Here is a 12255-nt window from a genome sequence, read left to right as displayed (position 1 = left end):
AAAAAAAACAATAACATTAGGTAGACCATGCACCTAATTGACCTTTGAATTGAAATGGAATTGAACTGAACTGAACTGAATTGAATTGAATTGAATTGAATTGAGAGAGAAAGCGAGAGAGAGAGAGAGAGAGAGAAAGAGAGACGGAGAGAGGGAGAGCGAGAGAGAGAGAGAGAGAGAGAGAGAGAGAGAGGCAGGCTATATTCCAGTTTCCAACACAGGCTGCCTGCATGGCTCCATGTGGTGTATTGAAGGGGTATATAAAAGCTTTGCTCCCTGGCACAGAGAACACTATATTCAGTGTTTTAAAACATACGACTGTGTTTCTGGTGCTGCCTTTTGCCGAGAAGTGGCCTTCACATCCCTGCTGCCAGTTGGAACGGCTCCTCCAGGGAGTGCAGAGTGAACCAGGGGCGTCACAAGGGGGGGGGGGGGGATGGGACTGAGTTACTAGGGCCCAAGGTGGAGGGGCCTGTCTTTAGCTATTGAAAAATAGCAGATATACAAGCTCACGTGCCGCGCTTGTTCATCTGCTATTTTCGAAAGGTCGTGAAAATGGGTGCAAATCTTTGAATATGTGTATTTTTTTTAAGCGAACGTTTGTAACTCAAATGTTGCTTCTGGGGGGGTCCCTGGAACCAGGTCCCTGGATATTTTGAGATGGGGGTCCGTGGCCAAAAACATATAATTTTGGGGGTCGTTCACATGAAAAGGTTTGAGTACCACTGACATAGAAACTTAGGTTTTTCAAAAAAAACCTTAGAAGGATTTGAAATATTCAGACTCCGCACACATTTTCACGATCTTTCAAAAATAGCAGATCTACAAGCTCACAGCTTGTATATCTGCTATTCTACCACTTTTTGTGGTCACGTGTTCAGATACTGGATTCTGATTGGCTTAAAACAGTGGTAAATCAGTCAACAACCTTGAGTTGGCTCATGGACCCAGCCCACTGTTGTGTTGCAGTTGTAACATTTCCAAAACCTTGCAAGTTACAACTGTGTTTTCTTTCATTTATATGGTAGAAGTGGTAGAAAAGCAATTTACCATTCGAGGGTCGTGGGTTGTTGGCTGATTTGCCACTGTTTCGGGGTTGTTTGGCACAAGGCGAAGCCGTAAATCAGCCAACAACCCACTCCCTCTCATGGTAAATGGCTTACTTTTTCAATGGTTAAAGCACAAAATGTGAGTGAATCCTTGTACCCAGGGCCCAGAATTTGGTGCGACACCCCTGGAGTGAACACGTGTGAGCCGTTCAGCAACGTGTTTACACGCTGTCTATAAGTGCGCAGCACCACCAGTACTAACGACTATTACTTTAGCTCCACATGAGTAATGATGGTATAACCTCATCTGAGCAATAACACACACACACAAAAAAAGAAGTACACTGGCTCCAGACTAATTGGATTTTCTTCTAGCACATTTTAGATTGCTTTCTCGGTTTTGTTTGTGTAGATAATCCGGTTTCGACTTGCACGTACTGTAAACATGAACGTGAAAGTTTGTGTGTGCGTGCGTGAGTATGTGAGTGAGTGTGTGCATGCGTGTGCGTCAGCACAGTGCTGTACAAGGGACTATTTTTAAATGTCAATTAAAGACCCCCATGTAGTTTGAAATGTATTAGACCACCACAGACCCCATTTGATGTTCCACTTGGGCATTGCTGGAGTTACAGATCCATGAAGGTCCATTTGACCCCCCCGGAAGCCCCTCGGACCAGGGACGTGCAGAGAATGTTAGAGAGGCAGGGGCTGACATTTCTAAAAGGGCCCTCTGGTGGAAATATCGAAAATAGCAGACCTCCAAGCTCTGCTGCGACGCGTTGTGAGTTTGGAGGTCGGCTATTTTCAGTGTGTGATACCACACTAAACTAAGCATAATATACTGGAGATGTGGCGTAACGGCATGGATTTCTACACAGAGAGGGACATCCTTTCAACATAAGATGCTGCATTCAAGTTCGAAGAGTTTGGACAAGGCAATTCTCTTGAATGCTGCCTTCAGGTATGGCATGGAAAGAGGACATTTGCATTTCTTTCACCATAGTAAAAACGGCATTCATGTTCTGGAGAAGGCACTTTTTACAGTCAGATAAAAGGGCAGGGGCTCAAGCCCCCTTTGATTGTCTATGTGTGCATGTGCCTGCCTCAGACCGCACGTTGAGAACCAATGATGTATGCTGATGTATGCTCATTTGGAATTGGTTAACAAACACGTCCGTGATTTCACATTCACAACAGACGATAAGAATCTCAACAGCCTTAAGAAGACCTGTGTGTCCTATGAATGCATCTCAATATAGCTACGTGCCCCAAGGTCTCTCTCTCCGCTTCCAAATGAAACTAACCACGGCCCATTAGCTTATCCAAAGTGTCCCCTCCCACCACGCCGGTTGACCTGAAAGCACGGCTTGTGGGGAGCGACCGATGCTAGCTCGTAACACCCTGCTGAGAAGAGAGACAGGCGCTGTTCACTTATATAGCTCAACACTTCCCCATTTTCACTGACAGATTAGATCTGCCACTCGTTTCAATGGTGGGCTTGTGAAATCTATTAGAAAGTCTGGATTTGGTTGCGTGATTGCTTGTGAGGGGAGTGGGTACAGCCTGAGTGAGACTCCAGTTTTGTCCTGTTTTGGGTCCTGTATTGCTGGGTGGTTTCATTAGAGAAATTTGCGTGCACTCGTCAGGTTGGGATCCAAAAGAAACAGCCCTGTGACTAGCTCCTTTCGGAACCTCTCCCTCCGCTATGCAGCTCCGAGATGCTGTCCTCACTGTCGTCAACCAGAATCGTCCGACTGGGTGGAAGATCTGCCGTTCGCGAACACTTCTTGCCTTTTGTGAACATTCCATCCAAATAGTGAAGGTCCTATGCCGGTCTCTCGTCGTTTTACTTCTCAAGGGTGAAAGAAAATCGAAGCAACGTGTTGAAATAAAGAGTTTATATCGCTCATTTTGTCAGCCGGTCCCATGTTCTTTAGACATTCCGGAAGTTGCGGCCGCATAGGAAACATTACTACCTCCCCTGGTCACGTGGTAAAGACACAACAAATAAGAGTGGGGAAAACACAGAACAGGCTGACAAAAAGAGCGATATAACGTCTTTATTTCAACACGTTGCTCTTCTCTGAGCTGCATAGCGGAGGGAGAGGTTCTGAAAGGAGTTACCCTGAGACCCACTTTGGGGCCCCAGGCCCTATATTTAGAGAAACGCCAGGGTCCAGTGTCATTTATCAATAACAGAGTCTTCATATGTATAATCTACAGAGGTTTCTTTTTTCTTCTCCCCCACAAACTAATTGGATTTGGGCTGGTGTTCGCTCCATTCAAAACGCACAAACACCTACACAGAAGTATATTATGTAAGACCCAGATGGACCTAATGAATCAAATTGACTTCTTTCCGCTGGTAATTGTGGCTCGCGCGTCGCCAAAAGCAGAATGGGGAAAATGTGTGCTTCTCGGGGTCCAGTTGTCAAAATTGTAATGATTACAGAATGTTGAGCTCTTACAGAAGAACATCTACGGTCACCAGACAGAAGATCAGACTTTCTTAAAGCTAATTTACCGGTATACTTTGTCACGCTACAAAAGATTATTTCATTTCATCGCTAGGATCACCACAATATGTGTGCTGTTGAACTGATTGATTGATTGGTTGATTGATTGATTGAAGACTTTATTAGAAGTTTGCATAGGAAAAGGACAAAGGTACAGTTTCATGACAGTACAGTTCACTTCAATTAGGGTCCTTTTTTAACGCATATAACATTGAATGACAGACAAATAAAACACAGTACTATGCAAAAATACTTTTAAAAAAGACAGTCGCATATCAAGGGATCATCGTCCTTCACAGATGTGCCCTTGAGCTGAATCTAAATAACCGTTCATGCACTGTAGTGCAGTGTTCTGGCAGAACACTCCACTGTCACAGTGCATCTGTATAGTGTAAACGTGAATGTGAACACCTCACCTGATAATAATGTCACTGTAGAAAGTCTTTGCTACTAGCCACTTCTGTGGCTTGGGTTCCTCCGACACTCAGGGACACAGGTACTAGATGGACGGTTCAAACACATTTACTGTATAGTGGCAAGATGTTACGAGCCAGAGCAGATGGACATGATGAGAGAGACTGTCCTGAGTGTGTGTGTGGGCAGGGACGTGCATGTGTTAGAGCGGCAGGGGCTGACATTTCTAAAAGGGGTTGGTGGAAATACCGAAAATAGCAGACCTCCAAGCTCACAACGCGTCGCGCTGAGACGCGCTGTGAGCTTGGAGGTCGGCTATTTTCAGTATTTGATACCACACTGAACTAAGGATGTTCAAGTGAATACTGGGATTTCTACCCAGAGAGGGCAATTCTTTCAATATAAGATGCTGCATTCAAGTTCAGGAGAGTTTGGAAAAGGCAATTCTTTTGAATGCCGCCTTCAGGTATGGCAGGGAAAGGGGCATTTGCCCTGCTTTCATTCACCATTGTAAAAACTGCATTCATGGTCTTGAGAGGGCAATTTTTGCAGACGGATAAAAGGGCAGGGGCTCAAGCCTATGTCTATGTGTGCCTGTGCCTGTTTGGAACTGCTGGTCTAGTGTATCTCAGCTGGAGAATTTTCAGGACTTTGGTGCCTTGCTCAATATGTACGTGGTCATTATAGCACGCCATGTGATATAAGTTCACAGCAGACAAGTAAGTAACCCTCTTGTCTGAGCAGAGGATTGAAACAATGACTTTTTGTTTTTCAGCTTGCCCCTGTAGCTCCAGCTCCCACAGGCTTGTAAAGGCTTTCAAAACCACCTTTTTGAGTCAAAACTCAAAATGAAAGATGACAGTCCTGTTGTTAGTAGTCCACAGTCAATGGATCTGGCACAATGGACCTGAATGACCAAATTTAAGTGAGAACACCAGTCTCACGTAGCCAAGACGACCTCTGCCCACTAATATGTCTTATTCAATGGGCTAAAACTGGTTGAGCGGGGGAAATAAACAAGGCATAACTTTTTGATCGATACTCAGGTCGGCCACCACTGCAGAGGTTGTGCGTTCGAATCCACTGTGCATCTGCCTAAAGGCTGCATCAGAGTCCAAGGTGAAGAGCTATCACCTCAAATTTTAGGTGATAAGCTATCACCTAAAAATGTGATGGCCATCATAGTCACGGACTCACGGTGAAGTCCTATCACCGCGCCTCTGTGCCTCTAAAACCAGGGGGCACACTGATTGGTCTAGATCGACCGATCAGTGAATGGGGTGATGGGGAGATGCAGACTATGCTAGTTCTAAAGACTTAAACGTGATGATTCATCTATGATTATTTGCCTTACAGTATATTGTAATCATTGTCGGGTGAAAACCTTGTATGTCTAAAACCGTTCGTTTTGCATTTTCCATTTTAGAAATGATTTAAACTAGTGAAAACAGCCGATCTACAAGCACACAACGCCTCGCACCGCGAGGCGTTGTGTGCTTGTAGATCGGCTGTTTTCACTACTTTTGTGCGACGGCCTTGTACGATGAAGCAGGGCTTTACTTTGCGAAAGAACCTACACATTTTAAACTTGGAGATACGAGGTTTCCACCCGACAACGACGATATGGTAACTAGCATTTGTGACTAACCGCTGCTCCTACAGTACGTTTGGAGAGTACTAGGGATGCCTCCTGAGCGTCTCCCTAGGAAGGTCCTTTATGCACGTCCCACAGGGAGGAGACCCCGTGGCAGCCCAAAGACCAGGTGGAGGAAGTGGTTAAGGTTGATCAGGAGAGGGAACACTGAAAATCTCATTCATTGTACCAATAATAACAAGATGAAATACGCTCTTTGGGAAAAAAAAGAAAGAAGAAAAAGACGCCTCCGAAGAATTAAGGTTCTTAATAAGTCTGTAAACAAAACAAGACCTCTCAGTGACCTCTGCACACACACACACACACACACACACACACACACACACACACACACACACACACACACACACACACACACACACACACACACACACACACACACACACACACACACACACACACACACAAACACACACACACACACACACACACACACACACACACACACACACACACTGCACGCACACACACACACACACACACACACACACACACACTGCACACACACACACACACACACACACACACACACACACACACACACACACACACACACACACACACACACACCTTACACACACACCTTACACTGCACACCTCCCGCCATAAGTCTATAATGCACGTCGTCTAGCCAGCTTAGCCGGCTTGTAGTTCCAGTAGTAAGTCTCATCCTATTTGACGGATTAGGCCTCTACATCCACACAGGTCTGCTAGTATTCAGGGACTGTGATTCATACTTGGCACAGTTGTGGAGAGAGCCTTTGTACAGTAGAGTCCTATTCAAAGGCAGTTTTGTGGCTTTTGTGTTTTACGCTGGTTGTGCGTGTGCGTGAGCATGTGTGTGTGTGTGTGTGTGTGTGTGTGTGTGTGTGTGTGTGTGTGTGTGTGAGTGTGAGTGTGTGTGTGTGTGTGTGTGGGGGGGGGGGGGGGGGTGCATTTATATAGCACCTTTATCCAAGGCACTTCACACAATTATTGTGCAGTGTATTCACCCATTCACACCTTGCATGGAAACCATGCAAGGCACCAATCTGCTCATCGGGAGCAATCAGGGGTTCTGTGTGTGTGTGTGTGTGTGTGTGTGTGTGTGTGTGTGTGTGTGTGTGTGTGTGTGTGTGTGTGTGTGTGTGTGTGTGTGTGTGTGTGTGTGTGTGTGTGTGTGTGTGTGTGAGAGAGAGAGGTGGGGGAGACCCCTGTTACTGAACAACCACTCTGTAGGGATGGATTGTGAACATTTTGGTCCTAAACAACAACTACTTTATTATTACCCTACTTATTAGTATACTTACCCTTATACATATTATTATTATTATTAATATTAAACACATTAAGTGTTAATATTAACACTTTGAGTGACTCCTTGAACTTTGCTCCAGTGCCATCTTCAGGCCAAAATGTGAACTTGAAATGCACACAAGAATGGGTGATTGGGTATCTCAAGATCGAATGGGCAGATTTCAGCATGACACAAATCAAACAAAGAACACACGCGCTTCCAACGATAATCCCAGTTGACAGCTAGTAGGCTCCAAAACTCATTTTGCACTTTGCATTTTGAAATCATCTGTCTGTCTGATCTCAAGATCCAGTGCGGTGTAATATTGCCCAATATTATTGTCTTATTTTAGATGGGTGCCTCACTTGAACTTTCCTCGCCAATGAATATAAAACATACATAGTAATAATATGACATTTTCCTCACCAATGAGAGCAAAGATTACCACATACTGTATAGGCTACAGTAGGCCTACTGTATCCCTCTAGAGCACTGGTTCCCAAACACTCGGTCGGGACCCATTTGTGGCTCGTGGACATTGCCAAAATAAGCAAAATCTTTCATGATTAAAACAAATGCAGTGATTGTTCGAAGTAATTTCATGAATAAATGAAATAAAAATCTAAGAAATTCCATAATGTAGAAAACAAATGTTTAAGTAGTAGTGAAAATAGCCGATCTACAAGCTCACAACACGATGCATTGTGAGCGTGTACAGTAGATCGGCTGTTTTCACTAGTTTGGGTCCTGGGCAAACGTCTAATTTCTCTTTTGAGTCACCACAAGCTAAAAGGTTTGGGAACCACTGCTCTAGAGTAGACTTGATAAACGAGTCTAGACCTGAGATGGCTTGCTTTTTTTTTTCTCTGTCAACAACACCAAATCTGTTTGCCAAAAGTATACGATCTATAAGCTCACAATGCGTTATTTACATTTAAAACATTAGAAATGTAGGACTACTGTGTGCATTCACTGCATTGTAATATGATGAAAGGCTTTTGGGCAGTAAGAGAAAGATGAGAGATGTGACCTACGGTAAATATTCCACACATGCTACATAAACTCAGAATTACATAAACACTCTGACATCTTTATTGACAACAAAACATTATGTCAAATTACATACATTGTCACACCATTATCAAAAGGATAGATGCAAAAAAGGCATCCGATTATTTCCATTACGGTCATTTCATTTGTATGGTGCAATTAACTATTTTGTGTCGCATGATGTGATGTATGTATGTGTTTAATTGCACTTACAGTACAGTAAGTCCACACACTCAAAGGAGGCAAAAGTGTCCCAGTTACTTGGACAAATGGGTGCTGGGTCCTAGTGCACGTCACTCCCATAGGTGCAGGAAAATGGCCTTGTGGGAAAGGTGTGGGAGAGTGAACCAATTTGATTTTGAACATATACACAGGGACGTGCAGAGAATGTTAGAGAGGCAGGGTCTGACATTTCTAAAAGGGCCTTTTGGTGAAAATATTGGAAATAGCAGACCTCCAAGTAGGGTTGGGACCCGAAACCGGTTCTTTTTAGGACCCGGTTCCATGATAGCGGGTCCAGAACCGGGTCAATCATTTTTGCCGGTCCGATTCTCTTAACGGGTCTAATCAGCGCGCATTTAATGTGCATTCCATTGCAAGCAGCTGTGGTGACGTCAGGCCACCTCTACAGAAAGAATGCTGGGAATGTCCGCGTCACTGAGCAGCGCGAGTGAGAGCGACGACAACTGAACACACCAACAAGCAGCGTGATAAACAAACAGCATGGTGCCGAAGAGACAGAAGTCTTCCAAAGTTTGGCTGTACTTCAGCTCACTGGAAGCGCGTTCATTCTGACGTCCATGAGCGGCGCTCGTAGGCTCGTTCGCTCGTTCGGACCGCGGTCTTCTGTCCTCGCATCTTTCTTTTCATTCACATTTCACATTATGCTCCAAATAACACCCGCAGCTGCAGAAGACCTCGCGAAAGTTGATATGTGAGCGGACTGAGGCGCTCCTCTGTGCCGTCTGCCTGGGTGCTTCTCTTCTTCCTTGTTACGTCTTTGCAAGTTGCAACGCAAGTAAAGCCTGACTACTTCGCTGTGTTGCATGCCGAAAATAGCTGATCTGCAAGCTCACAACGCGTCGCATCCACAAGACAACGTGAGCTTGTAGATCAGCTATTTTAACCAACGCTTAAAGCCTTAAACATACAGATGGGCGCGACGTTTAGAAACCTGACTTCACAATAGCCCCTTTTCCACTGCAGCTTTAGTACCACACCACACCACACCACACACCACATGAATATATCTACATTTTCAATTACACAAAAGTAGCCCTATTGGTAAGAAACAAATTGACCCTTAACTGTGATTATATTACAATATAAATTTGTATTACAACAACTATACCTAAATTATTATTTATTTGAACGCCCATTAGGCTTATGTAAACAACTACTGTTAAATGGTCTCAATCGTTCATGTTTTATTTTTCTATAGGACATACAGAAGCGTCAGTGTCAGAAAATATGAAAAAATATATATATTGGAACCGTTAAGAGAACCGTTAGGAACCGGAATCGTTAAGAGGGAATCGCTAAGGACTCGGAATCGTTAAAATCCTAACTAGTCCCAACCCTACCTCCAAGCTCACAACGCGTCTGGAGGTGGGCTATTTTCAGTGCTTGATACCACACTGAACTAAACAAGTCAAGAACATAATCAAATCAATACTGGAGATGTGGTGTACGGTATGGATTTCTACACAGAGAGGGCAGAGAGGGAGAGTTTGGACAAGGCAATTCTCTTGAATGCCACCTTCAGGTATGGCATGATGTAAAGAGGGCATTTGCATTTCTTTCACCATAGTAAAAACAGCATTCATGGTCTGGAGAGGGCACTTTTTACAGAAGGATTAAAGGGAGGGTGCTCAAGCCCCCGTTGATGTCTATGTGTGCACGTGCCTGCATGTCCACATGCCGTTTTGTTTTCTCTCGTCATTCAGTTTGTTTTAAATGACGAAAACAAGACGAAGGTCTAAAGACCTTTATGCTGTAATCAATAAACCTCTGGCACACACACAGTTTCGCACACACACACACACACACACACACACACACACACACACACACACACACACACACACACACACACACACACACACACACACGCAGACTCCGTCGTTTCATTTTGATCATCCATTCAATAATCAACCAAACCATGCCAGTAATGAAAAGCAGAAAAGCGTTACAACAAAACAACCAAACACAAACAGTAGGCTGTGAACCACAATTAAAGCAGACAGGCTGTCTTGATCGGTAGGGGGATTAAGGTCACATTTTTTTTGAAGGTCATTCGTATGTGTACAGAAAAGAACAATGAAGCACGCACAGCCACTCACTGAAAACCAGGTTCCGGGCTGAGGTCAGAATCCACAAATTAAAATAAGGTCTGCACACTGGATTATTTAGGTTCCTTTACACCACTGTTTCCCAAACAGTGGGTCGGGATCCCCAGGGGGGTCCCCAAATGATTTTTGGGGGGGTCCCCAGATGATTAACTTAACTATTTTTTGATGCATCATGAGCTGCATCACTAGTCATGCTTGCATATACAGCTGGGATCCCCTTTAGGCAAAAAAACAATCTAGCTCCTCCATTATAGACAGTTTTAATGTGTGAAACGGCAAGCTACATACACTTGAGTTGATCGTGCTTGTAAAACTATTAAAACCGTTCATCTGTCAACTTTGCTTGTGCTGTCAAATGGCCTTGAGGAAGTTGGGGGAAGGATGTAGCCAATGATAGTTTTTGAGCGGTGCTCCTGGAAGGAGTTAAGCTCTAACATCTGGCTTTGTCTAGGCTCTGTAGTGTGGCCTACATCTGTCCTACATCTTGGCACGAATTGCTAAAAGTCTGTTGTAGCCTACGCCGCCAAGGGTGACACTGACCAAGCTTCGGGGGACACTTAATGAGATTAACTCATAAATAGCACTTCACACTAAGCACTAAGTGTATTCTTTTCTTTTTAAACAGGTCTCCATAAGACCAAGAGTTATGAAGGCCTAGAATCATTCCAGTGAAGTTTTGAACAACTTCTCTATGAGAAAGCAACACATAGACATATTCACACTAAATGTACTTATTAATACATAATTATACATATTTTATATTTTTATTATACATTTTATATCATACGGATACGGTCAGGCTGTGACCAAATAACTAACTGTTACAGAAATGAGTTTATTTTGTTGGCTACTTTCACTTAGGTAGCTTTCAACTTTCATTCATATAAGATATTCAGTAACCTTCGTTGTTGTAGTCTCTTTTGGTGACTCCAAAAAGCGACACGGTAAATTACGGCATCTGTTTGAACAGTGATCCCCAGAATTCCCAGAAAGCACCGTTCTGAAACAAATAAAACATGGTCAGAGAGCGGAGAATACTTTGGAAAGCAACAAATAATGTAATCAGAAACAGTATGTATTTACTTGAGGAACGCCAACATAATGACTTTCCTGTTCCAAGGCACTTTGTCCGAGTGTATATATATATATATATATACAGTATATATATATATCGTCGTTGTCAGGTGGAAACCATGTATGTCCAAAAGCGTTCGTTTTGTATCATTTAAAAAATGAACTAAACTAGTGAAAACAGCCAATCTACAAGCACACAACGCCTCGCACCGCGAGGCGTTGTGTGCTTGTAGATCTGCTGTTTTCACTACTTTTGTGTGACGGCCTTGTCTGATGAAGCAGGGCTTTTTACTTCGCGGAAAAACATACACATTTTAGACTTGGAGATACGAGGTTTCTGCCCGACAGTGACGATATGTATGGTTAAAAAATGTTTTAAGCCAAGTAACGATACTTGTAGGGTTAAGATCGAAAAACACTGGCCTCCATAGTAATGCACAGTGGCACACGTCAGCCACATCACACCATATCAATGGAAAACAAGTAAAAATAGCTGTTACTCATTGACAAGAGAAGGCCAGGGAGTAATCCTGCCTGTTTCTGTCGGAGTTGACATAATGTGTGCTGTTGTGAGCTGGCCAGAGGGCCAGGTGCACGAAAGATAATTCGACACTTGAGGTTTTATGTAAATAGCTAAAGTTTCCCTGCTCGCAGCTTAGATAGCTGCAAGCTGGCCGCTGTGGAAAAACGCTGCGTTCAATAAAAAAATCCTTTATAATAATTTAATTTACTCTGATGCTAAACTTTGCTTATTCCACTGGTTTGTCCAAGGCCTACAAATTACACGCTATCACTCGGATTGCCCGCGAGACCTTCCCACACATGCAGAGAGATCCACACAGGGCTGAGAACGGGGCCCATCAGAGTTAAA

This window comes from Nannobrachium achirus, assembly GCF_963921795.1.
Source record: "Nannobrachium achirus genome assembly, chromosome: 9".
NCBI classification, from domain to species: Eukaryota; Metazoa; Chordata; class Actinopteri; order Myctophiformes; family Myctophidae; genus Nannobrachium; species Nannobrachium achirus.
This window is presented reverse-complemented; position numbering follows the sequence as displayed.